Genomic DNA, 5,264 nt, shown 5'->3' with positions numbered 1-5,264 from the left:
CTCAGACGGTGAACTCCTGACCTTATCTCTAAGGTCCAGACACTCACCAGAGGAAACTCATTTTGGCCGCTTGCATCCACAATCTCATTCTTTCCGTCACTATACCCAAAGCTCATGACCATAGGTGAGGGTTGGGACGTAGACTGACTGGTAAACTGAGAGCTTCACCTTCAGGCTCAGCTCTTTCTTCATCAGGAAGGTCCGGTGCAGCACCCACATCACTGCTGACGCACAGGCGAGGAGTTCCGGTCCTCTGAAATGAGGCCAATGTGGAAGTAACTTAAAACTGCATTCTATCAAAAGGCCACCAGGGGGCGACTGCTTTGGTGTCAAAAGGACTTCCGTCTCTATACAGGTCAATGGAGACTCAGGTTCAGGAGGGCGCCTCATGCTCCTCCTGATGCCCATATAAGTAGAATCCATGTTTTTATTTTTCCCAGCATGCACCTGAAATTTTCAAGATGCTTAGATCCGATACTATTGGCCTCCGAGCAGCAGTCCACAAACCAATGGGTGACGTCATGGATGTTACGTCCATTTCTTATATACAGTCTATGCTGACGCGGCACCGATCCGATCATGACCATAAAGGGCCGTAATGTGCCTGCAGGTTTTTGTTCCAACCAATTAGGAGCACACGATTCAACCAATCAGTTGCCTGAATACTGAGATCAGCTGATAAAAGCAGTGAAATCCTGCCACTGTTGTCTGTTTACGAAGCATCCCTGCTGCTGGAAGTCTAACTAACTAACTAACCAATCAGAACAGACCCAGCTCATCAGAAATGGGCCTTTCAGCTTGATCCCACCAGACAAGTCGCAGTGCATCTCCACTCTGCCACACTAAATATATACGTGCCTAGTGTAAACTGTAATAGTTTAGTTGCAGCCCTGATCAATGAGTGCTGTAAAAGTAAGGCTGTGTTTATTCTCAGTCAGAGCTGGAGAACCGCTGCTACTCTGCATTTTACCCATCATCAAGTTGCGAAACCGAACAGATACTGGAAGAACTTTGAGTTGGGTAGTTGTGTTTTTTTTGTGTTTCAACTGATGAAATCAGATGACGGCAACAGCTGACTAATGGAGTAACATGAAAAAGTAGGAGTAGGAGAAGTGGAGGAGGAGAGATGCCAGAAATGGTGAATATCAGAACATGAGGTGCACGACTCACAGTATAAAAGACGTGACTTTGGTTAATGTACTTTTTTCCCAAACTTAAATCATCATTTACTTTGACTGCTTAGTGCAAGTTTATTGTTTACATACATTTTATTATTACATTTATGACATTTAAAGTTTGTGTCGTCCTCCTGGGTCAAATTGACCCCGTCTGTTTCCTTCCTTCCTTCCTTCCTTTCCTTCCTTCCTTCCTTCCATCTTTCCTTCTTTCTCCCTTCCTTCCATCCTTCCTTCCTTCCTTCCATCTTTCCTTCATTCCTTCTTCCTCCCTCTTTTCCTTCTTTCTTCCTCCCTTCCATCCTTCCTTCCTCCCTTCCTTCCATCTTTCCTTCCATCCTTCCTTCCTTCCTTCCTTCCTTCCATCTTTCCTTCATTCCTTCTTCCTCCCTCTTTTCCTTCTTTCTTCCTCCCTTCCATCCTTCCTTCCTCCTTTCCTTCCTTCTTCTTCCCTTCCATCATTCCTTCCTTCCTTCCTTCCTTCCATCTTTCCTTCCATCCTTCCATCTCGAGGACAACAGGAGGGTTAAAGTTTACAGTAGGGGCCAGCAGAGGCTTCTAAGTTCATCACACGAGCTGAAACAAACATTATGCTGATTTTCTTGTAAACTAAGTTGGTAAACTATGAAGTTGGCTGAAGTGTATCATATATATATATATCTGTGTTCCACATTAGCATCATATTGGAGTCATGTCTGAGTCCACAAGATGAACATAAATCCAATATTTACTTTCCTTTTAGCTCTGGTTTGGCCTCCACAACCTTTGAGACAACAATATACTGTCTGTCTAATTAGCTGCTAGAAGCTTCACTTTCTTCACCGGCTACTCATCTTCCATTTGGTGCTGTGCAGGGGAGCGTGTCTGTGTTACCCAGTTTAATAATAATAAAATAATCATCAGTCATTCAAGCATTTTTATAGATGAAAACACAGGTTAAAGGGGGGCAACAACACGTTATGTGCATTAGGGAAGGGTCATACCTGTGCTGTGGGAATAAAGGCCTGAGGAAACATCGGGCCTAATTTGGTGGAAAATCCTTGAGGGAACGTAGGGATGACTCCGCTGTGCAGGTAGTTTACAGGAGTTTGCTTTTTTTTTTTTTTAAAACACTTTGTTCTCTGAGGGTTCAACACGACATCTGAGTCACTACATAATCAAAGAACATTTGATTCATTGTTCATTTTAAAAGTAGTGATCAGTAGATTTATTTAGAAACTTGACGCAGGTTAAATGTAGGAAGTCAAGTGAAATTAAAATGTCATGTAACTCTATTATAAAGACAATAATGATGATGATGATGATGATGAAACAGCAGATCAATAAGAAGGCGATATTTATGATATTTTAGTATTGATGCCTCCTGCTTGAACCTGCCACAAACAACAGATTTCAGGTCAGTTTATTCTGTTTCTCTTACAACAGGTGGACTCTCTGACGTGCTTCTAAAACAACAAACATCAGCAGATCTTTTATTTTAAATGTTTTTTATCCGATATGAGCGTCAGCAGATCATCTTATCAATCAGCATCCACCTTTTTCTTTTTTCTTTTTTCTCGAGGCGGACTCTTCCTTTAAGTGATGGTGAACCCTGAGATTCCTCCCTTTCTCCCTTTTCTCCGAAACGCGTGTGGACTGGAAGCCAAAAACAGATGGGAGGACGGCGATTCAAGACGGAGGAATGAGAGACGAGCAGAGAAGAGTGAATGATGAGGGGAGGACGGGCAGACGTCTGAGGACCACCGTGTCTGCCCACCATGTCGTCTTCCTCTTTCTTTTTCCTCATCTGTCTGTCTCGTTCCCTCCTGCTTTATTACTATTTCTCCTCTCTCTCTCTCTCTCTCTCTCTCTCTCTCATGTTTTTCTCTATCTTCTTTCTACTGTTATTTCTCACCCCCTCCCCTCTTCTCTCTCTCCTCTTTTCTCTGCTTCACTGTTTCTACAGCTGTCTCCTTTTTCTCTCTCTCTCTCTCTCTCTCTCTCCCTCTCTCTCTCCCTCTCTCTCTCTCTCTCTCTCCATTGCCTCAGCTCTTCCCTTTCTTCCTCTAAATCCTCTCGATCTTTTGCACTTGTTCTTTCATGTCTGAGTCTCTTCCCTCTCCTCCGTCTTGATCTCAATCGTTTAATTCTGCTCACGTCACAGAGATTCAGCGGCTTGGATTACGGCTCAGTTCATGTTCACACAGTTTTTTACAAAGGATAAAACTAGTTTTATTAATTATATATATATTTTATTGTTATTAAAGTCCTATAAGAAAGAAAAAAACCAACATGTGTCTGAGAAATTCACCAAAAAAACAGCTGGTCATTGTAGATTTTTAGTACTTAACCCCTCCTGTTGTCCTCGAGTTAAGGAAGGAAGGGAGGAAAGAGGGGAAAGGAAAGGAGGAAGGGAGGGAGGAAGAAGGAAGGAAAGGAGGAAGGAAGGAAGGGAGGAAGGAAAGGAAGGAGGAAGGAAGGAAGGAAGGGAGGAAGGAAAGGAAGGAGGGAAGGAAGGGAGGAAAAGGAAAGAAAGAAGGAAGGAAGGAAGGAAGGAAGGAAGGTAGGAGGGAGGGAGAGAGGAAAAGAGGAAGGGAGGAAGGAAGCAAAGAAGGACATAGGAAAGAAGGAAGGGAGGAAGGAGGGGAAGGAAAGAAGGAGGGAAGGAGGAAGGGAGGACAGAAGGACAGAAGAAAGGAAGAAAGGAGATGGAGGAAGGAAAGAAGGAAGGGAGGAAAAAGAGAGGAAGGAAGAGAAGAGAGAGGAGAAGGAGGGAGGGAGGGAGGACAGACGGAAGGAAGGAACAGTCAAAACAGACCCGGAGGACGACACGAAGGTTAAACTGGAGTAAAAGTGTCTTTTTTGGGGACTATTTTCAGCGGTGGATGAATCTACTTTATGTGCTCTAGTGAGTGTTAATAGCAGCAGGCTGGTGTTTGTTTAATTAAAAATATACTACAAATTAATGTGTGTTTTTTTTCATGGTAATAAAGGAACATGTCACCCAGTGCAGTGCTGAGGCTCCTTCTGTGTTGGTGTTGATTGACAGCTGTGATTGACAGCTGTGATTGACAGCTGTGATTGACAGGTGGCTCTAGAAACAAGGTGGAGGCTTCTGGCTCAACTTCACCTACTTCCAAGGTGCACAGAGAAAGGGAAAAAAAGGAGACTTACACTGAGTCTGACTAATGTTGCAATATTTCACTAAGTTTAAAGACATCACACGTTGCTACGTCCAATCTAGGCTTCATCACCTTAACCCTCCTGTTGTCCTCGAGTCAAGGTAGGAAGGGAGGAAGAAGGAAGGAAAGGAGGGAGGAAGGGAGGAAGGAGGCAGGAAGAAGGAAGGGGAGGAAAAGGAAAGAAGGAAGGGAGGGAAGGAAAGGAAGTAGGGAAGGACAGAGGAAGGAATGAAGGAAGGGAGGAAGGTAGGGGGAGGAAAGAAAAAGAGAAGGTGGGAGGGAAGAAAGAAGGAAGGAAGGAAGGGAGGGAAGGAAAGGAAGGAAGTAAGGAAGGAAAGAAAGAGGGGAAGGAAAGAAGGAGGGAGGGAGAGAGGGAGGGAGGAAGGACAGAACGATGGAAGAAAGGGGGATGGAGGAAGGAAAAGAAGTAAGGGAGGAAAGAGAGAGGAAGGAAAGAAAGAGAGAAGGAGGGAGGGAGGACAGATGGAAGGAAGGATGGAAGGAAGGAAGGAAGGAAAGAAGGAAGGAAGGAAGGAAGGAAGGAAGGAAGGAAAGAAGGAAGGAAGGAAGGAAGGAAGGAAGGAAGGAAGGAAGGAAGGAAGGAAGGAAGGAAGAAGGAAGGAAGGAAGGAACATAAAACAGACGGGGTAAATTTGACCCCGGGAGGACGACATGAAGGTTAAACTGCTAATCTGTCAGAACTGTTAGATGAGACGATTTGTCGCGTCTTAAATCATCTTAAATCATCTTAAATGATCAAACTGAATTTGTGATGAAATGATGTCTTTTGCAGCACATAAACTACACCGGCCTTTATCTTCTAGGTAGTCTGACATTGTTACAGAGTCAATAAAACCTCAGCGTGGATAGATGGGTCCATTAAATGTGTGATTAAAAAGCACTGATGACAGAATGTGTGACTATTTTT

This window comes from Scomber scombrus, chromosome 4 (assembly GCF_963691925.1).
Source record: "Scomber scombrus chromosome 4, fScoSco1.1, whole genome shotgun sequence".
In the NCBI taxonomy this organism is placed as follows: domain Eukaryota; kingdom Metazoa; phylum Chordata; class Actinopteri; order Scombriformes; family Scombridae; genus Scomber; species Scomber scombrus.
This window is presented reverse-complemented; position numbering follows the sequence as displayed.